Source organism: Miniopterus natalensis, chromosome 12, assembly GCF_054644295.1.
Source record: "Miniopterus natalensis isolate mMinNat1 chromosome 12, mMinNat1.hap1, whole genome shotgun sequence".
In the NCBI taxonomy this organism is placed as follows: Eukaryota; Metazoa; Chordata; class Mammalia; order Chiroptera; family Miniopteridae; genus Miniopterus; species Miniopterus natalensis.
The window spans coordinates 10,162,821-10,173,340 of record NC_142092.1 but is presented as its reverse complement, the minus strand read 5'-3'; the positions used below and the strand labels follow the sequence as shown (position 1 = coordinate 10,173,340).

The 10,520-nt window shown below is 49.4% G+C and overlaps 1 pseudogene; it reads left to right on the top strand.

Moving 5' to 3' along the window:
• The first annotated feature begins 420 nt into the window (after window positions 1-420).
• LOC107546001 (serine hydroxymethyltransferase, mitochondrial pseudogene) lies at window positions 421-1,946 on the top strand (annotated as a pseudogene).
• The last annotated feature ends 8,574 nt before the right edge of the window (window positions 1,947-10,520 follow it).

The window sequence follows — 10,520 nt, the reverse complement described above, 5'->3', positions numbered from 1 at the left end:
GGTTTTAAATATGCAGTATATAGAATTATACAGTTTGTAGAATTTTTCAGGTAGAATTGCTTGAATTGGTAAATTACTTTATTGTTTCTTTGCTGACTTTTGTGAAGCCTTTGTATATAATAAAGGCAGCATTGTTGCATTTATAGATGCAAACCTACTGTTTTGATGTGGACCAATTTTCAAGTGTTAAGAAAGCAGTTAAAGGAAAGGGGAAGATAAGAGCTTTCTTCATTCTCTTTCAGGTAATCATTATACATAGATTGAACTCTAACTTAATTTGTTTTTAATCACCTGCAGTATTGATGTGAAATATCAAAACATTCTTTGAAAGAAATAGAAGAGCTCACAAGTGGAATGCTAACTGGTGGCCACGGTGCGGACCCACCCCCCAGAACCTGCAGCCGAGACCCCCTCCCCGCAATGCAGGGGCCCCAGGCTCACCGCGCAGCAGCTGGAGGTCGGGATGCCTGGAGCCCCTGGTCCTGCTGCCTCACAGCCGAGGAGCCCCCCTCCGCCAGGCCTTCCCCGCCAATCGCAGCCCAGACCCAGACTGGAGAAGCAACCAGGGGCTGGACGGGCCAGGGGAGTCTGTCAGACAGTGACCCTGAGCTGTGGGAGCTCCTGAAAGGGAGAAGGCAGGCAATGTCGTGGCCTGGACTCACTGCCTCAGAGAATTTCTGCAGTCGAGCTGCGCTGGAAGCCCTGGGGTCCTGTCTGAACAACAAGTCCTCGGGGGTTATCCCGGCAAGAGATATTCTGGAGGAGCAGAGGTAGGGGATGAAATCGAGCTGCTGTGTCAACGCCGGGCCTTGGAGGCCTTTGACCTGGATCCTGCACAGCGGGGAGTCAATGTCCAGCCTTATTCGGGGTCCCCAGCCAATCTGGGGCCTATACAGCCCTTCTGCAGCCTCACGACCCAATCATGGGGCTGGACCTGCCTGACGGTGGCCATCTCGCCCATGGCTGTATGTCCGATGTCCAGAGGATCTCAGCCGCATCCATCTTCTTTGAGTCTATGCCCTATAAACTGAACCCACAAACTGGCCTCACTGGCCATGCCCGGCTGGCAATCACTGCTCGACTTTTCCGACCACGGCCCGTCATAGCTGGAAGCAGCGCCTGTGCCCGCCTCGTTGATTGTGCCCGCACAAGAGAGGTGTGTGAGGAGGCCAAAGCACACCTGCTGGCAGACATGGCCCACATGAGTGGCCTGGTGGCTGGCAGGGTGATCCCTTCACCTTTCAGTCATGCGCATGTTGTCACCACTGCCACTCACAAGACACTTCGAGGGGCCACGTCAGGACTCATCTTCTACCGGAAGGGGGTACAGTCTGTGGACCCCAAGACTGGCCGGGGATCCCTTATACGTTTGAGGACCGAATCAGCTTTGCTGTGTTCCCGTCCTTGCAGGGCCCCCCCACAACCATGCCATTGCTGCAGTGGCTGTGGCCCTAAAGCAGGCCCGCACCCCATGTTCCGGGAGTACCCCTGCAGGCTCTGAAGAATGCTCGGGCCGTGGATGGTGTCCTGCCAGATCGAGGCTACTCCCTGGTGTCTGGTGGCCTGACAACCACCTAGTGCTGGTGGACCTGCGGCCCGAGGGCCTGGATGGGGCTCGGGCTGAGCGGGTGCTGGAGCTTGTATCCATCACAGCCAACAGGAACCCCTGTCCTGGAGACCCAAGTGCCATCACTCCGGGGGGCCTTCGGCTTGGGGCCCCAGCCTTGACCTCTGGACAGTTTCGTGAGGATGACTTCCGGACAGTGGTGGGCTTTATAGATGAAGGGTCAACATTGGCTTGGAGGTGAAGAGCAAGACCCCCAAACTGCAAGACTTCAAATCCTTCTTGCTCCACGACCCAGAAACAAGCCATGGGCTTGCTGACCTCAGGGAGCGGGTGGAGCAGTTTCCGGGGCCTTCCCCTGCCTGGTTCTGATGAGCACTGAGGGCTCCAAGGAAATGAGGCCCATGGACTAAAGTCATTCGCCTTCCCTGTACCTGGACCAGGGGAGGGGATCGCCGACCAATGTGAGCCCGTGGCGGCTGTGACTCAGCCTCAGGCTCTGGGCGCCTCAAAGCCCGGTCCCAGCGGGCCTTGGGCCTCAGGAGCGTGCAGGGAACAGGGTGCAGGCCGTGCGGGGTGAGAGGCTCTGGCGGGTGCGGGCCCGCCTCTGCCCGGCTGCGGGAGCCCATGTCCAGCTCTGACTCCCGCTGCGTTCAGACCGGAGTGGACGTGGGCAGGAGAAGGGGGGGAAGGAGCGGCCAGGCTTCAGCTGCCTCTTCCCGGGGACGCGGCGCTCCTGCTAGTTTCCCCCCTCTGTGCCCCTGATGCCATCCTGGCGTGACCCTGCCACCCAGCCCCCGCTGGCCCAGGGCCTTCCCAAGGATTCCAGGAGGGGTGGGAGGTGCTGGGCTGGGAGCCCCGCCCGGCAGGCACCCAGTGCCTGCTGTGCAACAGACGGGCTGCTGGGTCACCGACAGGTAGCAGAAACAACGAAATTTCAATATTGTAAACCCATGAGGTTTTAAAAACTCTGTCATGAAAGGAAGTCTTAGGTAGGTACCCAGGGATCCAAACTCGCCTGCTTTCTCATCTTTACATATTGGCGCCCACCCTCAAAGGTCCCTCCTGTGCCAGAATGGAGGCTGGAGCTCCAGCCATCACACCCTCACTTAGAAAGGGCCCTTCCTGAACCCCAGCAACTTCTACCCACGTCCCGTATCTGTCAATTTAGCCACGGGCCTCACCTAGCTGGTAGATGTGGTCTAAGCACAGTTTTGCCCTCAATACAATCGCCTTCCACAAAAAGGGGGAATGCGTTTGCATAAGACAACCTGCAGGCCCCACTACATCCTGTTCTTTAACCTTTGCAGGGAGGGGGGTGTTTATCACACACACAGCTCAGGAGAAATAAATGTGCTCAACAACTTATGAGGAAAAACCTAGTCTGTGACTCACACTGGGCTAGGCCCTTTGCACACGTGGTCCTGCTTACCCCTCAGGGCAGGCGTTCCCAGCCCCGTGGTGCAGATGAGCACTGGGAGGTGTAATGCTGACAAACTAGAATGCAGAGGACCCTTTAGATAGACCAAACCGTCTGACACGAGTTGCTGCACAGTACTGCAAGCACACGGGCCTAAGGAATAGGATTCTGTGTGCTGAGTCCACAAAGGCCCCTCCGTCTAAGGCTGACAAAAATCAACAAACAGGAGGCTACGACCGCTGCCCTGTAGCTCAGGAAGCAGGCCTCGCATGACACACCAATGAAAAAATAGTCATGTCAGAATACCCGTATGGTGCTGTAAAAGCAAACATGCTTGGTAAAAAGTCAAAAAGAATGGAAAAGTTTGAGCTTGATATTTCCCAGCATAGACCAGGGGTTATTGATAAGTCTGGAGCTCCCTTTATGCATTGAATAGCCTTATGCCTGTTGTATACTTGCTGCTCCATTACCCATCAGGGATTAGTGAGGTAAATTAGATATGGCCCTGCCCTTAGGGAGCCCACCATCTATGGGGAGAAAGAAAGTACACAGACAATCTGATCATATCATGACAACTGGGTGGCATGGGAACACGTGAGAAGGGCATCCCCCCTGGAGGGGCGGCGAGGGAGGAAGAGAGAGTCGTCGGGAAAGACTTGCTGAAGAGTTGATAGCTGAACAGGGTCTTGAAAATTGAACTGGAGGGGACCAAGCCAGGTGTAGGGAAGGAGAGTCCAAAAGTAGGCAGATGCCATAGAGGGCGGCACATGGGACGGCTGGGAGGGAATGAAGAGAGGAGGGAGGAGAGCATCCTGAAGAGTTGGCAGGGCCTTGCTGTGACGGGTCACATACACCATGCCTAGGAGTTCGCATCCTCTGGCCACTGGCATCCTTCCCTCCTTGTTTGGGGGGAGCTATTTTACCTGTGTGCAGTCTTGGGGCGTTCTTAATTTAGACGCCCTCTGCTCCCCCAGCGGATGGGTGGGCAGTTGACTCCAGCTAAGCCAATTGGAGCATCACCAAGTCAAGAGGGAAAGTAGTTGGATGGGGCGTTAAGGAGAGTGTTGAAACATCTTCACTAGAGAGGAAGCGATGGGGCTTTCTTTGAATCATGAAAAGGCTACTAGTTGGAAGGGAAGCCAAGCCCTGGGTAGACATGTGTGATGTTTTCTTATAGCCTGGGTTCTTTTTACTTGATTTTCATGTCTCATAAGTGGATGGAAATTCTGTATTTCATTCACTGGAAATATGTACTCTGTAGTTTTAATCATATTTTGTAACTGAAAATTCAATACTTACTGTTTTAAATGAACACTGTTATGGAAGATTCAGATTATGTAGACATCACTTCTCTATTACAGTGTGGATGGGGTTCTATTAAACACATTTCTGAGTAATATGTGCAAAAGCCCTATCCAATTTTCCTCTTATGCCATGTTCACCTAACAAGCTTTTTGAAGTTTCAACCCAATAACAACAAAGTTTCCAGTGGAAAGATGATTCCTGTGTTATTTATGTTATACGAGAATTCTTTAGTTTTCTGTATTTTAAGGCCTTCAAACTGTTGCACCATCCCACCCAGAATAAGACAGAACTGACTGCCTAGCAGAGCTTCTGCCTTCATTACCTCCTGTAGTGAGATTTCAAGACACACCCGGGAGCCGTGATGCAGGGGAAGGAAGCCAGAATTGAGAGGAGGTGCTGCAGCTGCTCTAATAGCCTCTCATCTCTCCGGGTGGAGAAGGGATACTGGAGAACTGGAAAGAAAACCTAACATTTCCAAGACTTTGCTTCCTGGTGGAAAGAGCTGAATGGGGGAGACGGAGGACCTTGTCTCACTGTCACCTTCCAAATCCCATCACCTCAATTTACACGAAGACGTAGTTTCAGCCGTAGCTTCCACCACTGGGGCCAGAAGGAGAGTGGAATGGAAACGGTGAATCCAGCGTCCAGCGCCCACCACACGGAGACGTCACGAAATGCCCTGGTGGAGGAGGGACGGACAGACCTCGCTTCATCCTGCCCTGCCCAGAGGAAGCTCTGATGTGCTGAGGGGGGCTGCAGCCAGTGGCCTCCACGTTCGATCCCTTGAAATCAAAGCTGTATAATTTTTTTTTAAATGAAACAATAAGTTGTTATATATAAAGCCTGATTTTAAGCACTTTTCCGTTTCTTACTGAGTCATACTGGCTTTCTAATCAAAATGCTGATAAAGGAAAAAATGAATGGAGAATTAGGTATCCATTAAATTCATTTTTGTGTGTGAGTCGATCTTAGTGAATCGAGTTGGGAGTTTCAGAGGAGACAAGTATTCTGATGGTGGAAGTCAAATAGAGCTCAAACGCTCACACGTAATTTCTTTCCTTTTCCTCCCTAGAGTAAAAGTATCAGTAGAAAGGTTATCACATGTGGATACTGTTCAAAGGATCTAATGATGATGAAATGTAATTTTTCTCTCTCGAGCAACTTCTTAGTTTATCTGAGAATGACTTCTTTGAGTGACAGTAAAGCTGTTTAATTCCCCGTGCTGGAGGAAACCCTGCCTAGAGGAATTGTTATTAACTCTGGAGCAAGGGAGGCTTCATGGGCTTTCCATAAAGAACAGCAGTGTTGAGAGGAGGCAAGATTGTGGGTGGTGTGGGGTAAACACCAAGCTGTGTTCTTAAGTTCTGAGAGGGCACTAATTAGAGCCACTTGCAAGAAAGCTCTTTTTAACTTACTTTTCATGAGTGTAGTGTACTTTTGGTGAGGCTTTCAGAACAAATTTTTCTTAAGGCATAAAAGGATTGCAAGTTAGGTTGTGTTAAAATGCTCAGAGCAGTTGTTTGGTTGGTTGGTTGTTGTTTGGCTTTTCTGTGTAATTTAATCCCCAATCTTTGTGTGTTTTTTTAATTCTCACCCGGGGATATTTTTTCCATTGCTTTGCAGAGAGCGTGGAAGGGAGAGAGGAAGAGAGAACCATGGATGTGAGAGAGACACATGGACTTGTTGCTTCCCCCAGACACCCGGGCCGGGGATCAAACCTCCAATAGAGGTACATGCCCTGGACCCAAATCAAACCCAGGACCCTTCAGTCCCCTGGCCGACACTCTAACCACTGAGCGACCGGCCAGAGCTATCCCCACTCTTTTTCTTTCTTTTCACATCTCAGGTTGGACTAGCTGAAAACTCATGATTGATTAGGCCTAACTCAGTAGACTGCATTATTAACTAGAGCACTAACAGGAAAATCCTGATGTAAATATGACTCTTTACGCCGCGTTTCCAACCTTCCACCGCACGCACTCTTTAGTTAATACTAAAGCACTTGGCTCCATGGCATCATCTCCCGTGATGTTCTCAATAACATGCTTGGCCACTGCGTTCCATTTCCCCCATCGCCCCCTGTAATGAAGGTAAAGGGACAACTGCTCTCGCACAGCCAGTGAGGCGCCGACGGGAGCACTTGCCCTGTGAGTCTCCCTCCAGTGCCCGTCACAGGCTCACCTCGGAGATGCTGCGGGCTCGGTTCGGGAACACGGCAACAGACTGAGTGTCACAGTGAGGCAAGTCGCACGGCGTTTTCAGCTTCCAGGTGCATAGAAAAGTCGTGTTCACTCTATGCTGTAGCCTGTTAAGGGTGCAATTGCATTACGTCTGAACAATGTACATATTTTAATTTAAAAATACTTATTGCTAAAAATGCTATCATCGGAGCCTGTTGGAAAAATGCACTGAAAGACTTACACACACTTTGTGGCAGGGTTGCCACAAAACTTCAATTTGTAAAAAATAAACAAACAAACAAACAATAAGCACACAGTATCTGCAGAGCCCAATAAAGCAAAACGCAGTAAAAAAAAAGTGTGCCTGCATTGGGTAGAATAAATGTTCTAGCATAGCAGTTACCCAAATTACAGCTTTGTTTCCTTTTAGTCATTTCTAATTGTGTTTGACATAAGCCACAATAAAATTTTCTCAGTATGAGCTATTTTCAGCAGTGCAAAAGTTGATTGAAATGTGAAAGTTTTATCCCTTATATAAGATGGGCATCCATGTTTAATCACATCCACAGAGCACCTTGAATAACACAAAATTGTAAAGACTCCACCAAAAAATCAAAAAGATTAGAATAAATAAATGAATTCAGTAAAGTTGCAGGATACAAAGACCATATCAAAATTACAACTAAATTATTGAACAAGCACCCTTGAGAAGCAACTGAAGACTAGCTGAACAGAACACCTATAAGTAAGGATATAAAGAAGCCATGTCAGACTGATAGGATGGGCGGAGAGGAAAAAGGACTGGTCCCACAGCCACGTGTGGTGGTTAAGAATCGGGAGGGATATCTCCCCTTGGTTTCTCCTGAGGAGTTAGGGGTCCCAGCCCCACACCAGGCTCCTTAGCCTAGACCACCAGTACAGGGAAGAGGAGTCCCTATAACACCTGCCTGTGAAAATGAGAGGGGACTCTGCCTGGGTGACACAGAGGGCTGCTGGGGTCCCAGATAGTCTTCTTAAGAGGCTTGTGGACACACCTACTTGCTGATGAACTAACTCCTTCTGAGCTCCAGTGCTGGAGCAGCAGCTCAGAGAGCACCAGGTATATACAAGGAGGAACCCAACTGTCTAGCTTCAGGGTGAGGGCGGGAGGTACAGCTCTGTCCTGGGCTAAAGTGCTGGCAGGTGCCATTGTCCCTTTGCAGAGCCCTCCCTCAACACAGCCTGTATGCGCAGGTGGGCACCAAATCTGCTTCTTCATCAACCCCCCCCCACCCCCGCTTAGGTGATTCCCTGAGCTCCCCCCACCCAACTGACCCATAGGCCAGACCTCTTTCAGCAGCTGTTACTCACAAGCAGCTGGCCTCAGCCCACGCTGTGGACTGCCCTACATTTTCTGAAAGAGCCACAAACCTGAAACAAGCAGTGGATGGGCCCAGAGGGCCCTGTACTAAGTGGCCCCCAGCCCTGCGCTAGTGGCAGTTGGCCTTGGTTTGAAGCATAGCCTCTCAGTGGAGCTTCCAAGCCCAGCAGAGGCACCTACCAGCCACAGGTCATTTCGTAGCTCATACCAGTTTGCCCCATGGCCAGGCACAAGCAGGGGCTGAGCTGGGCCTGCGTTAGAGCTCCTCCCAAGAGGCCCCAAAACCAACCCATGAGCTATCAGCTCTGGACCAAAACAGGGCACCACCAAATTACCACCTCAAATGACACACCCAAAGAGTGGGCTCAGTAAGCAACAGAGCCCCATTAAAGTGTACCCCGCTCTGTGGGTTCAGCGCCCACACAAAAGGTCTGTCAGGGTTTCTCCGTGTCTCTGGTGCTCTTCAAGCTGCGCCTCAGTGCTGGGGCGCAGGGTGGTGGGTCCGTCAGCAGGTGAGTCTGCGGGGGGCTCTTGGGGAGGAGGGGCCCTTTGTCTCACTCAGCCCCCCTCTTCCTGGGTTGATAGTCGGAAGTTGTGGGGACTTCCCTTCCCACTCACAGGAACCCTGGGCTGGGAGCGTGGTGTGGGGCTGAGGCTGTCACTCCTCTTGGGAAACCTCCACCCCAGAGACAGGCCTGCCCATTGTTTCATTTTATTTTATTTTAATTATTTTTGGTGCTGTTGGCACTGTTACAGGTGCCCCCCATTTTGCCTCCCTTCGCCCCCCGGCTTTGGCCACGGTGTTGTCGGTGCCCATGGCCTATGCATGTATGTTCTTTGGTAATCTCTTCTTAGTTTATCTTCACCCAAGGATATTTTTGTTTTTTGCTTTTCAGAGAGTGCAAGGGGCAGTGCGGTGGAGAAACATCACTGGGAGACACAGGTCAATTGATTGCCTCCCGCAGGGCCCTGACCAGGGGCCGGAGTCCAGCCTGCAACCGAGGTAAAGGCCCTTGGCCTGAATCAAACCTGGGGCCCTTCAGTCTGCAGGTCGACCCTCTAACCACTGAGCCAAACCAGCCAGGGCATCTCTTCACCTTCTTTTATTCAGTCCCCCCACCTTGACATTTGTCAGTCTGTCCCATGCATCCATGCCTCTGGTTCTATTTTGTTTGTCAGTAATTTTGTTCATTAGATTCCACATATTAGTGAAATCATATGGATTTTTCTTTCTCTCACTGGCTTGTTTCACTCAGCATAATAATCTCCAGGTCCACGCATGTTGTCGAAAAGTCTGAGAATTCCTTCTTTTTCCCAGCCATGAGGTATTTCATGGTGTAAATGTCCCACAGCTTCTATGTCCATCATCTGCTGATGGGCACTTGGGCCGTTTCAAGATCTTAGCTATTGTAAATAACGCGGCTATGAGCACAGGGGTGAGTGTATTCTTCCTAATTGGTGTTTCACGATTCTTAGGATATATTCCCAGAAGGAGATCCCTGGGTCAAAAGGCAGCTCCATTTTTAGTTTTTTAAGGCAACTCCATACTGTTTTCCACAGTGGCTGCAGCAGTCTGCATTCCCACCACTGGGGTCCCCTGTTCTCCTCATCCTTGCCAGTACTTGTTGATTTATTGATGGCAGTTCTGGTGGGTGACAGGTGATACCTTGCTGTCGTTTTAACTTGCCTCTCTGATGATTAGTGACGTTGGGCATTTTTTCATGTGTCTTGGCCATCTGTATCTCCTCTTTGGAGAAGTGTCTATTCAAGTGCTTTGTCCACTTTTAATTGGATTGTTTGTCTTCCTGGTTTTGAGTTGTATCAGTTCTTTATATATTTTGGAAATTAATCCCTTATCAGGTGTATCATTGGCAAATATGTTCTCCCATACAGTGGAATCCCTTTTCATTTTGTTTATGGTATTTTTTGTGGTGCAGAGCCTCTTTATTTTAATGATTTTTTTATTTTCTCCTTTGTTTCCCTTGCCCTAGGAGATATATCAGCAAAAATATTGCTACAAGGAATGTCTGAGATTTTACTGCTTATGTTTTCTAAGATTTTTATGGTTTCATAACTTACATTTAAGTTCTTTACCCATTTTGAGTTTATTTGTGTGTAAGCTGTAAGTTGGTGGTGGTAGTTTCATTTTTTGCATGTTCCTGTCCCGTTTTCCCAGCACAGCTTATTGAAGAGGCTGCCTTTTCTCCATCCTATGCTCTCGCCTACTCTGCCAGACTGCAGTTGTCCATGACAGTGGCTGATTTCTCGGCTCTCGGTTCTGTTCGTTGATCTGTGTGCCTGTTCTTGTGTCAGCTCCAGGTCACTTGGATTCCAGTGCGGTACAGTGTAGTTTGACATCTGGTGATGTAATACGTCCAGCTCTGTTCTTCTTTCTCAAGACTGCTGAGGCTATTCGGGTCTTTTTTGGTACCATATAAATTGTTGGAAAATTTTTCTACACCTGTGAAATAAATGTTTTTGTGATATTACATTGTTTTTAAATTTTTATTTTATGTTTTCATCACTTTTTATCCCGTCTGTCCTCTTCCACCTACAAGCAACCCCACCCCTCACAATCACCACACTGTTCTCCATGTCCAGGAGTTCTCTCTCCCTCTTTTTCTTTTTTGCTCAATAGGAATTGCATTGAATCTGTAGATTGCTTTGAGTAGTATAGACATTTTAATGATG